This window comes from Mytilus californianus, unplaced genomic scaffold, assembly GCF_021869535.1.
Source record: "Mytilus californianus isolate M0D057914Y unplaced genomic scaffold, xbMytCali1.0.p SCAF_10, whole genome shotgun sequence".
Taxonomy (NCBI): domain Eukaryota; kingdom Metazoa; phylum Mollusca; class Bivalvia; order Mytilida; family Mytilidae; genus Mytilus; species Mytilus californianus.
In genome coordinates, this window is record NW_026262582.1 from 68,659,554 (window position 1) to 68,673,715 (window position 14,162).

At 31.8% G+C, this 14,162-nt stretch overlaps 1 long non-coding RNA gene across 1 annotated transcript; it reads left to right on the top strand.

Moving 5' to 3' along the window:
- Positions 1–6,796: 6,796 nt before the first annotated feature.
- On the top strand, positions 6,797–13,951 carry LOC127719100 (uncharacterized). The gene is made up of 3 exons (XR_007990171.1): positions 6,797–6,902; positions 12,307–12,481; positions 13,680–13,951. It is a non-coding gene; the product is annotated as an uncharacterized LOC127719100 (long non-coding RNA).
- The last annotated feature ends 211 nt before the right edge of the window (positions 13,952–14,162 follow it).

A 14,162-nucleotide genomic window follows, 5' to 3' on the forward strand; every position in this document is an offset into this window, starting at 1 on the left:
AGTTTCTATTGCAATGACTTCAAAAAGTATAGCCATCTTATCACAACGAAAAAAAACCCGCTAAATTTTCTTTACAATTGATGTTTCAACCGGCTGTACATCAAATAAGCATAGTTAGATCATAGAAAATAAAATTTGGCGGAATATTTTTTTCTGTTTTTCTTTTTAAACAATATAAAGTTTAACATTTTTTTGTTAGGCAAGTTTTGTAGATCGTTTCAAAAAGTATAGCCTTTTTATCACAACGTTCCCAAAACGTACATGACGTAATTTATGTCCTGCTCGGGTTTTTAATTTTACATCATAGTTATTTGTTTCCAGTTTAATCCGATTGAAAATGAAAATATCAGTTATAATATAACCAATGTATGAGAAAGGAAAAGTTTAAGTTTAAATTCAAATGGTGACCAAATGAGATTGATATAAAACATATCGGGATCTTACTCTTTTTTTAGCATATTTGTTTTATTTAAGGTACGTTGTCTATATGCAAGTTTTCAATCGTCAAAAGCAACATGTATATTTTTTTTGTTAATAAAATAAAATAGAGAAAACTTTAAACCATTGCTGGCAATTATAACAAACAAAAGATATGCATAATGCCACAAAAATACGGAAATGAGAAAAACATGAATCCCAAATGTTTAACTACATACTAGATATTTGGCGACAAAGAAAGCATCGGGAAATGATAAAATATAGAAAGGAAACGGAAACGGAAACGGAAAGAAATGCAACAAAAGGAGTATTTAACAATTATATTCTAAAAAAGGGAATATAAATTCAAAGTCTAATTTATATTAAATATGAATCTGTGTAAATTTGGAAATAATGTATGATTCATTAATGCGAACTGCTGCCAAAAGGAAAATTGTCAATTATGGCCTGGAAAGACTGACAACTCCTGTAAATGAATATTCATTAAACAAATATGTATACGACCACTTTGAGTTGTATTTGTAAAACTATGCTTTTTCAGACAAACCGAAATCGGTTACCAAATTCACAACAGCAAATTGACCTCATCAATTATAAGCTTGAACGCTTGAAACGCTCTTCGAAATCGCCGAAATAGCTTAATATGAGGAACGTCGTGTAACGCTAAGTAGTACCAACATCGAGCGCAACGTCATATACAGTACCAAACAATTGGGAGGGGTAATGTACGTAACGCCGTCACTGTCTTATAGTGAAAATATTTAATGTGTTTTGTCGCTTTGCCTTTAAGTCCTGTCATTTCTTCTTTATGTTATGTGGAAGTGCCTTTATTTCCTGACACTGCATCTCTGTGTTATGTCAAATTATTAATGTGTTCGGTCAAACAATTGTATGATATGTCATCGCTAATCTGTGTTGTGTGCAATAGGCTTTATATTATGTTGTACTACTATGTATTCTGTGAACAATTGATACTCTCTGTTAACATTCATTACGTTATGTGAAAATGCCTATTACATTATGTACAAACACCGATTACATTATGTGCAAACACCTATTACTTTATGTGCAAATGCCTATCACATTATGTGCAAACGACTATAACATTATATGCAAACACCTATTACGTTATGTGCAATGCCTATTACGTTATGTGCAAATGCCTAATACATTATGTACAAATACCCATTATATTATGTGCAAACACCTATTAGATTATGTGCAAACACCTATCACGGTATGTACAAACACCTATTACGTTAATGACAAACGCCTAATATTACGTTATGTGCAAACACCTATTACGTTCTGGCAAACGTTTTTTTTTTGACACAGATTAAAACAAAACGAATCAATGATATAGAAAATTATGAAAATCACAAGTTTGAGCTTTCTAAAAAGCTGTGGACTGCTTCGCTCTTTCTTTATTTAAGATAAAATGTGTTCATGAGGTTGTTGATCAAGTATTGGAAATGTGGTGTTTTTAGATATTTTAAAAATGCTATAAATATATAGTTTAAGGGGAAATGATGTTGTTCCTCTAGTGTGCGTTATACACCCATGCTTTTAACATTTTATTCATTTTACTTGTTGAAAATTAAAACATTTGCAAATATACAGACACGACTGTGGAGATGTGCCTAGATTGGCAAAAGCTATAAAATATATATGAAACACTCAGAAACGTGTCTTTTCCCCCCAAACGTGTCCACATGATGTCACTGAATTGCAAAACATGTCCTAATGTTAAAGTGCGCCAAAACGTGTCATTTGTAGTAACGCCTAAACGTGTTCATTTTTTAATAAACACTCAAACGTGCCCAATCCCCTAACGTGTCCATATCAAGCTTAATTTTGTTTCTTTTACTGTAACTATCATTCGTGCCCATATTATAAATACGTATGTTATTTGTTTATTGCTTTTTCATTATCGTTTACTCATTTTACAATTTCATAAATTCTTTAGGTCTTTTTTAAACCGGCAGTATAATCTAGGTAAAAGTGGGGACGTCAGTTCGGTTATGTTGGATGTAAATGTAAGACGCCATGCTCAGTTAAATTGTAGATATTAAATCACATACCTCGTGTTGGGAGAATGTCCCTTTCTCTGTGCATTCAAACCTTTGTAGCAATTCACTCTTTCATGGTGCCATCAATTGTATTTTAGAGGGCAACATTTTATTTATTTAACTTCTATTTAAAACGGCATCTATTACATAACGGAGATTGAAACTTCCTTACAGAAGTCATAAAAAATCGGTCTTTACTCGTTTTTATTATTTTTTTAGATTAGAATCCCAACTAGTGTTAATCCGCTATATTAGTAAAAATAAGGCCCAATCCTAAATTCCCGGTATGATAATAAAACAGTATTTATTGCTAACATGATGTTATTCAAATAGTGAATGAAATATTTGGCACCTGACGTTATGTCTCTTATTCGTGTTCCTATAGTGATGCTCAAAACTTAAAATTTATTAAAAAAAACCAGATACTGTGGATTCAATATTATTCGTTGGATACCAATTTTCGTGGATTGCGTGTTTACCTGGGAACCACGAATTTCAATGTCCAACGAAATACAAGTGTTATATTGAAATATATACAGAATTTGGCAAAACCACGAAATAAAATATCAACGAAAATGAAAATTGTCCTCAATCCACGAAAATTGATACCCACAAAGATAAATGAATCCACAGTAATCAGTTTACGATTTGAAGAGCATTTAAAATACAAGAACTGTTGAAAAAAGGGAAGTCAATTCTGCGGAGAACCCGCCGTGCAATATTCGGATTAATATAAAAGTAGTGGCGGATCCAGAAATTTGTATAAGGGTGGGCCCTCTGACTGACCTAAAAAGGGGGGGGGGGGGGGTGGTTCCAGTCATGCTTATAATGATAATAATATAAATACTTTATTTAAAGAGGGTATTATCAGTTAGTACAATACTAATCTCCCCTGATGAATAACTCAAAATATAACAATAATATACATACATACATACAGCATACAGCTTGTTGTGCAAAACAAATGGCGAAAAACATACAGAATCGTTTCATGAACATATTTTGTTATTGATATTCAAGACAAACATATGGATTTTTTAGAATATAGATACATTTCATCTTTCAGTTTAGAAACAAGAAATTATAATACCTTTTTTTGAACTGTTCTATCTTTTCTATCTTTTTGATTTCCACAGGAATACAGTACTGTTCCAAAAAAAAGTACCGGAATATTGAAATGTATTTTTCATAAAATTTGTTCTCGGACGTGGAATGAAAAGAACTCAAAACATATCTTGCATTAACATTTTGGTTATTGTTAAATAATTGACAAAGATAATCAGGTGCACTACTATTTACACAATTATACATTAATACTCTTTTGTGATATATGATTCTTTTTTAAAAGTTAACCATCCTAATTGTTTGAATAAAGTTTTTGGCGGTGTGTCATATGCTTTGTTAAGAATGATTCTGGCTGCCCTTTTTTTGTAATTTTTACATTTCTTTTTCATATTTAGATTACTTGTTTGTCCATATTGTACAGCAATAATCAAAGAGAGGAAGTAAATATCCATTATTAAATAAACATAAAACTTTTTGTGGAATATAATGCTTCAATCGATTTAGTAAACCAAGTCTATTTGAAATTACAGTACATACTTTGTTTATTTGTTGATTCCATGAAAGAAAATCATCGATTATGATGTCAAGTAATTTTTCACTGTTTACATTTTGCAAAATAATTCTACTGTATTCTATCTTCATTGTTTCTTGAAAGCTTTGTAGCTTTCTATGTGAACCAACTAACATAGATTTGGATTTTTAATATTTAGAATCATATCATTATTTTCACACCATATTTTAAAAGTTGCTATTTCGTCAATAAGTTTATCACATATATCATCAAAGGAATTTGAAAAGTATTTAAGAGTTTTGTCGTCCGAATATAAATCATATTTTGTATGATTTAGTTGTAGTGGGAGATCGTTAATATATAAAAGAAATAAAAGAGGGCCTAGAATACTGCCCTGCGATACACCAAATGTTAATTTTTAATAAGATATGTTGGTATTTATTTTTAATTTTTTAGAGCTGTTTGATAAATATGGTTTGAACCATTAAAAGGAAAGAGAATCAAACTTATACATTTTTAATTTTGATAACAAAGTTGAGTGATTTACAATATCAAACGCCTTTTTTTAAATCTAAGAATACAACTCTATGGTAGTTTCCTTGGTCCATAATAATAAACAATCCTTTAACAATTTCCGATTCCCTATATAGTTAACCGTCAACGATTCCCTATATAATCAACCATTTCCCCCCACAAAAGCCCCCCCCCCCCCCCCCCCAAACCCCAAACCCCAAACCGCCTAGGAAAAGGCATCATCGGAGTTTATTAGTACAAAATAATTCACTTAGTTAACGATTAATTCAGCTGTATTAAACTTATTTGTATGTTCGATCTAAATGAGCATGTAATACTTGCAACTGCAATTATGATAATCATTAACAACCGGCATTGAACAACTTCATTGCAACTTTAGTGAGTGAATATGAAGTTATATAAAAACTCTCAAAAAATAAACAAAACAAACATATTTACAGACAGAGTAGTTCAAAGATAAATTGAAGCAAAACCATGCTCTTTTACTGTGTTGTGCAATAAATATTCGTCACCTACAATTTTTTTGTCATATAGTTCCGCCCCAAAAAACATATTGTGTAGCCAATTTTGGCTGGAATTTAACCAACTTGGTACCAAAAGAAACATAATTGTCTTTGCCTATTCGGGTATATTTATTACATGAAGCATTTTCTTCTCCTAATGATATAAACACATACATTATTTTTGTCAGGAGATTTTCTACTAGTATATAGTTCAATCAAAACTTAATTGTTAAAAAATATATTATAATTACATCAGGATAAAACAAAACAACCGCAAACAAAAGAGGACATGTTACATGTATGACCAAATACTAAACAAATACACTTCAAACAAGTTTTCCCAACTCCTAAAACTTCTCGCAAACTGAATTTCTAGATAATGACTTTAAATTAACATGATAGATGTTAGCACATAATATAATAGGTGTTTATACATAATGTAATAGGTGTTTGGACATAACGTTATAGGTGTTTGCACATAATGTAAAGGGTATTTGTACATAATGTAATAGGCATTTCCACATAACGTAATAGGTGTTTGCACATAATGTAATAGCCGTTTGCACATTATGTAATAGGCTATTGCACATAACGTAATATGTGTTTGCACATAATGTAATAGGTGTTTGTACATAATGTAATAGACATTTTCACATAACGTAATGCATGAAACAGAGAGTATCAATTGTTCACAGAATACATAGTAGTACAACATAATATAAAGCCTATTGCACACAACACAGATTAGCGATGACATATCATACAATTGTTTGACCATACAAATAATTAATTTGACATAACACAGAGACGCAGTGTCAGGAAATAAAGGCACTTACACATACCATAAAGAAGAAATGCCAGGACTTAAAGGCAGAGCGACAAAACACATTGATTTTTTACACTATAAGACAGTTACGGCGTTCCATAGTAATGCATGTTTAATTCATGCAGAACGGTATAATCTAAATCTTCACCTGTCAATGAATAAGTAAATGAAAGTAAATATTATAAACATATTGTAAAGTATAGTAAAGCAACCTAGCTGTAGATAGATACGGTGACACAATAAGACCACATCTTCTTATCATTACCTCATTACATACTAGTATATCATACAACAACATGATATTGTTATAAAATAATTATTCTAAATGCACGCTTTAAAGTATTTGAATTCCATTTAAACTTATTTCAAAGACACGTGCAATAAGGTATGCTTATCATGCGGAAATTGTGTACTTGCTTTTTCCAATAGTTCATGTTTTAAATAAATTTAAACATAATAGATATACTGCAACTAATCTTGCAATTACCATCGTTTATATATTTCTCTCGTACGAAATGCTCAATTAAACGAGAAATTAAACACAGTCGAGTTAAGGTTCAATAAACTCATCATTTTGACTTGCCTTTTTGGTTTTTTTTTCTAAAATCTAGAATGGTTGTGAAATTTATTACACCTAACAATCGGAAATATTCATATGTATATCTATGATTTAAATTAAAAAAAAAAAAAAAATCCTTTTCTCTGTGTGTTGGTTGTCGGTCACAGTACCGGATTTTTGATAATTTTAAGACGGGGTACTTTAGACATATTGATTAATACCGGTCAATGTTGGAACTAAATAAAGCTCTGATGGGCTTTTTTTAAATTTTCAGTTCAATTTTTTTTTCAGCTGAAGCTAAATAATATTTGAAACGTATTGGAATACGCAAACTCCAAAAGAGAATATACTGTTTCTATGATTCAACATGCTAGTTATTTTATTGGGGTCACTCTTGGTAAGTATAAGAATAAATAAGGCACATTTGAATCATGAGATGGTTCCTTTATGGTCCAAATATTCCTTGGTAACCGTAAAATAAAGTATAGATAGTATAGTAGCAAGATCTTAAGATTTGTATTTTCATCTATCTCTCGAAATGTCTGTTGATATATCACTATAAACAAGAAATAAAGCTCGTTGTCGTCTGTTTTCCTATCATGAGATTCTAATTGTTCCGTAAAATGTAAGTTTGTCCACATCTCTGGGTAAATGGTACATGTTTTGTTTAAAAGACTTGATCATATTGTAACAAGACTCCCTTTGTAAGCCCATAAAGCCCAGCAGTATAACCCTGAGGTTCAGCATCTGTCTCATTAGCTGACAAATCAGACCAACGAAAGACTTGTTTCTTCCTAAACAATCTCTGACTTCCCCTAGGTCGTGAATCTATTAGAGGCGGCTTATTTGACCCACTAGTGCTTGGGGATGGAAATAATTTTGCTTCACTAATCGAGCTGGTTTGAACTGGTCAAAAGTAGACAAAATTAAGATATGATTTTCTGCTCACACCATTTCCAAATTTTTTTTATTGGATAAGTAAATTTTCTATGTTAAAAATCGCTCGGTTCACCAGTGATGATGATACAAGGCTGAAAACACATTCTGTATATGTAATTCGTATAAATATCAGCCCAACAATGGAAGATCTGTAAATTTGCTGAAGCAAATTTTTTGTTCTTCCTTTGCCGGGATTCGAACTCATGCTACTAAGATGTCGTGGCACCAAATCACCTTGCACAATGCCCGACGCGCAGATATAATTTATTTGGCAATCGCCAATGGCAGTCAGCAGGGTTTAAGGACATCAGTTGTTCGACCTGTTAGTCAAATGCGTTTTGTTAAAATAGACTTTTCACTTTTTTTTTGTCTTTTGGAAATTGTTATTTGTGCTGTATTTAGACCCCTCTACCAAGAAATTTCTTTTGCATGCACACGTATAAAAATTGCGGTTTTTATCCAACGCAATCATAGGTTTGAACGTTGTTTTCAATTTAGACTTTTATATTTTTTCGTTTGGGCTTGTATTATATTTTCCTTCGGGTTTATATGATCCGTTCATCCTATTTCGACTCTTTAAAATTCAAGAGTCTATCCTAAATTGAGGTAAATCATATGGCCTCCAAATACCGTTTCGATCCCTAACATCACTGAAGAGACATTTATTGTCGAAATCCGGATATGGTGTACAAATTTTTGCACCTCATGTTTGTGGTATACCATCTTTTCCACAAGTTTATTGTTTTCTGTTTGGTATTTAATTAATATTAAGATCCATTTTGTTAGATCTGGTGATCAATTTATTTGACAATCGCCAATGGCAGTCAGCAGGGTTTAAGAACATCAGTTGTTCGACCTGTTAGTCAAAAGCTTTTTGTTAAAATAGACTTTTCACTTTTTTTTGGTCTTTTGGAAATTGTTGTTTGTGCTGTATTTAGACCCCTCTACCAAGAAATTTCTTTTGCATGCACACGTATAAAAATTGCGGTTTTTATCCATCGCAATCATAGGTTTGAACGTTGTTTTTAATTTAGACTTTTATATTTTTTCGTTTGGGCTTGTATTATATTTTCCTTCGGGTTTATATGATCCGTTCATCCTATTTCGACTCTTTAAAATTCAAGAGTCTATCCTAAATTGAGGTAAATCATATGGCCTTCCAAATACCGTTTCGATCCCTAACATCACTGAAGAGACATTTATTGTCGAAATCCGGATATGGTGTACAAATTTTTGCACCTCATGTTTGTGGTATACCATCTTTTCCACAAGTTTATTGTTTTCTGTTTGGTATTTAATTAATATTAAGATCCATTTTGTTAGATCTGGTGATCAATTTATTTGGCAATCGCCAATGGCAGTCAGCAGGGTTTAAGAACATCAGTTGTTCGACCTGTTAGTCAAATGCGTTTTGTTAAAATAGACTTTTTCACTTTTTTTTTGTCTTTTGGAAATTGTTATTTGTGCTGTATTTAGACCCCTCTACCAAGAAATTTCTTTTGCATGCACACGTATAGAAATTGCGGTTTTTATCCATCGCAATCATAGGTTTGAACGTTGTTTTCAATTTAGACTTTTATATTTTTTCGTTTGGGCTTGTATTATATTTTCCTTCGGGTTTATATGATCCGTTCATCCTATTTCGACTCTTTAAAATTCAAGAGTCTATCCTAAATTGAGGTAAATCATATGGCCTTCCAAATACCGTTTCGATCCCTAACATCACTGAAGAGACATTTATTGTTGAAATCCGGATATGGTGTACAAATTTTTGCACCTCATGTTTGTGGTATACCATCTTTTCCACAAGTTTATTGTTTTCTGTTTGGTATTTAATTAATATTAAGATCCATTTTGTTAGATCTGGTGATCAATTTATTTGGCAATCGCCAATGGCAGTCAGCAGGGTTTAAGAACATCAGTTGTTCGACCTGTTAGTCAAATGCGTTTTGTTAAAATAGACTTTTTCACTTTTTTTTGGTCTTTTGGAAATTGTTGTTTGTGCTGTATTTAGACCCCTCTACCAAGAAATTTGTTTTGCATGCACACGTATAAAAATTGCGGTTTTTATCCAACGCAATCATAGGTTTGAACGTTGTTTTCAATTTAGACTTTTATATATATATATATATATATATATATTTATTTATAAAGAAAAGTTAAATAGAATCCGTATGCTGGTAACATATAAGAAAATTAATAAAAGATAATAACGGTTTCAATTCATCACTTTTACTAGCGCTTTCACTGCTTTTACAGATCTTCAGGTAATGTGACTTGTATACATAAGTGCGTGTTATACAAAACAATTGATTGACGTTAACAATAGTATGACGTTAACAAACTTTGCTGCCTATGAACAGTCATTCTAGTACGCAGTTCATTTTTTGCGTACTAGAATGACTGTTCATAGGCAGCAAACCAACCATGAAGATTTAACAATCATCCGGTCTAACGACCATTTCCATCGTTGTTCAAATTGACGATTTAAGATATTTCCATTGTATACTTTACTCAATTTCTTAAATGACATTAGTAGTCTCTCTTGTATTTGATAACGTCATACTATTGTTAACGTCAATCAATTGTTTTGTATAACACTAATGTATACAAGTCACATTACCTGAAGATCTTTAAAAGCAGTGAAAGCGCTAGTAAAAGTGATGAATTGAAACCGTTATTATCTTTTATTAATCTTCTTATATATATATATATATATATATAAACAAGTCTAAATTGAAAACAACGTTCAAATCTATGATTGCGTTGGATAAAAACCGCGATTTTTATACGTGTGCATGTAACATATTTCGTTGTAGAGGGGTCTAAATACAGCACAAACAACATTTTCCCAAAGACCAAAAGAGTGAAAAAAAATATTTTAACAAAACGCATTTGACTAACAGGTCGAACAACTGATGTTCTTAAACCCTGCTGACTGCCATTGGCGATTGCCAAATAAATTGATCACAAGGTGTAACAAAATGGATCTCTATATTAATTTAAAACTAAGTAGAAAACAATAAACTTGCAGCAAAGATGGTAAACCACAACATGAGGTGCTAAATTTTTTACACCATATCCGGATTTCGACAATAAATGTCACTTCAGTGATGTTAGGGATCGAAGAGAATTTAGAAGGCCATTTAATTTACCTCAATTCTTGAATTTTAAAGAGTCAAAATAGGATGAACGGATTATATAAACCGGAGGGAAAATATAATACAAGCCCAAACGAAATAAATATAAACAAGTCTAAATTGAAAACAACGTTCAAATCTATGATTGCGTTGGATAAAAACCGCAAATTTTAAACGTGTGCATGTAACATATTTCGTTGTAGAATAGGGGTCTAAATACAGCACAAACAACATTTTCCAAAAGACCAAAAGAGTGAAAAAAATATATTTTAACAAAACGCATTTGACTAACAGGTCGAACAACTGATGTACCTAAACCCTGCTGACTGCCATTGACGATTGCCAAATAAATTTATCACAAGGTGTAACAAAGTGGATCTCTATATTAATTCAATACCAAGTAGAAAACAATAAACTTGCGGCAAAGATGGTAAACCACAACATGAGGTGCTAAATTTTTTTAAGAAACCCGACTGGAAAACAGGCAAATTAAAAAAAACAAAAACAAGGGGAGGACCTTGCTACAATATATTTATAACATTAATCGAACTTATCTGACCGAAAATATAGAGCCTTGGTGGCTGAGAGGAGTGGTCAACACAGTTAATCTGTTGTACCACTACCGTTTCAGCAGAGATGTTTTAAGGTCAAACCATGCAAATCTTAGTTGTGTTCGACTCCGATTTTAATCGCATAGGATTGCCAGTTTTTCTGCCGACAATCGATGATTCTTTTCGAGCACTCAAGCTTCCTGCAGCAGGAACACAGACTGCCAATATACGGCTAAAATAACTTAGATGGAGTTAAACACAAACAAATCAATCAAATAATTGAAGTTCATTTCTGAAATTTCAAAGATATCAGAAACGGAAACAATGAATGTTTTTTTTAAATATATAGAAACTAAAAATCATACCTCAGGCAAAGTTGGTGAGATAGCTCCTTATGTATCATATTACTTACTACATGTATATCATTGGCTTACGATTTCTTGAGAGATCAGGATGCTGTTAAATACAAACAAAAATCGTTTAGCGCGCAGCAATTCTAAAGTCTCAAATTTAGTATGAAGGACTTTAAATAGGGCAAGTGTGAAGCCTCTGACAATCAAGTAGATCAAACAAACACCTTACACTTCCGAGTGAATAATACATTTATGGGAATATGTTATGAGATTAAGATTCAGTTATTATATTTTGTTTCTTTGGTGTAAGATGTTAGAACTGAAGGATGAAGAAGTGACAATGGACGTTAAAATTGGTAAAACAAAGAACCGTTCGGACTTAGTTATAACACCATTATTTTATAACAGAGTGATCTTGGGTGATAAAAATCATGTCAAATAGAACATATTTCTGGTTAGCTGTGACATGCATATTCGGTAACGGTCAACTAAGACAACGTCTTGCCAACATTTATGGTTTCAAAATAATTAAAGAATACGTAGAAGAAAATGTCAATCGATCAATAGTTTTAGTGATGACTGTTATTCTGATGTAATGTCGGTTTCAGTAGTGAAATAAACTGTTCTAAAATGTGTATTCACTCTAACTATCTGTTCATTTTAGAAAAATGATATATTCCATTGATATGCATTTGTTCTCCATTTCATATCAAATCGATCTTTATATACTTTGGTTTCCTGTATAGTTATGATTCTGTTGAATTGGTGTATACCAAATATATGATTTCTATTTGTTTTTATTTTTTCCCTTTATTCAGATGGTAATAGCTCACTGTGAGTTTACTGGTTATATTTCCCGATGCCCAACAAGATTCGAAAGACGAATATTTGGGAGTCTTACAAACTGTCTAACTTCTAACTTTTATCATTGTATCAGAGATGACAGAGACAGACTAGTTGAAACATGCAATAAACCTCAACAGATACCTCCAGGTTAGTAAAACATTAAAATGAAATGTTCTTTTGCTGTCTCTAATAATTGTTTGTTAATCTGTGATGTTTCGCTTTAAAAGTTGAAACCCCTTATTGTCATTGTCAATATCTTGCATGATCGTTACCTGTTTGAAACCCTAATTTTCACTATTAACACAGCTGTAAAAGATTATCTTATTACTCATGTAAAATGTTCAAGATTAACACATAATATTTACATAGACATTTGCTTGTTATATGGACCTGGAACACTAGTATACTGCAATAAGAATTCCAAGTTCATCTAGCTTAGTTAAGATGAAAGGTTTTTATGCAGAACAATAAGTCCACAAGATTGTTCAATGTTGTTGATCTGTGTTGAGGAATTTTGGGTATAATAGTTAAAACGTAGCTTCAATACTGCGAATGAAAGATCAGAACATGAATCTATCTCTTTTATAAAGGCAACAGTAGTATACTGGTGTTCAAAAGTCAAAAAATCGATTGAAAAAAAAACAAATCCGGGCTATAAAACAAACATGAGGGAAACACATCAACTATAAGAGGAAAGCAAAGGAACAACAGGAACACCAAAGTGCAACTAAAACAAACGCCAACACACATAGAAACGAACTATTTGATAACAACTGCCATATTCCTGACTTGGTACAGGACAAAAAAATCGTTGGTTGAACCTGCTTTAATGGCATGTCAATCCTCCCGATATATGACAATGTTAAAAGATATCAATAAAACACTTCGTCATGAAAATACAGCACAAAAACACACAAGAACACTCATAACAGAAAGAAAAAAAACCAATATATAGTTTTGTAATTAAGTAAAAGGCTGTTTAAAGCAAGATATGTTTTTGACATTGACATCAGAGATCACCCTTGTGTTATTCATGTTATTGTTTGATGACCATACAACAAGTTGATGAAATGCTTTAAGAGCTACTTTTAGATTAAAATAGATTAGGGTTATAAATAATGCTGATTCATATAAGCTGCTTGTACGTACAAATAAACGAACCATTTTTAAGGACTTTTTTTTTTTAACATATTCGTTATTACAAACGTTTAAGTAAATGAACTTTTCTACCATGCTATATTTCATTTTCATACATGGTCTTTGAATGTCAGTTTTAGACATTATTGAGAATCTTTAATATCTGTATGTCTTCTTTTCTGTTTAAAAAATTGTTTTTTAATTGTAGGAAACTATCCGAAGTATTTACACAAATCAGATGACATATACTATTTCAGCTGCCCAAACCATTTATATCAGCCATTTGCTGTATGGTCAAATGACATTTCTGACTGTATGTTTGTCAAATCATCATGTAATAGTATGGGCCAAGTGCTATGTGATAATGGGACTGAAACAGAGGATGCTACTTGCAGATGTGACTATACAAAAGGATATGTAGTACATGGTCAAAACCGATGTTGTTCTCCATCTTCATCCGCAGAGTGTAACTGTCAATATCGTACATGTGAAAATAACCTTCAGGAACTCGATGAAGGTATGTATTAAATTTTGAACTGAATATAAAAAATGGCTATCAAAATATATGTATCGGTTCATAGATCCCCTAAGATACTATGGAGAGTATTTGAATACTTTACTCTGTTAGGTTTGATTTCAAGGTTGAAGATTTTTCATTTTCTTATAAAGTGTTAGTACTATACTATATTTG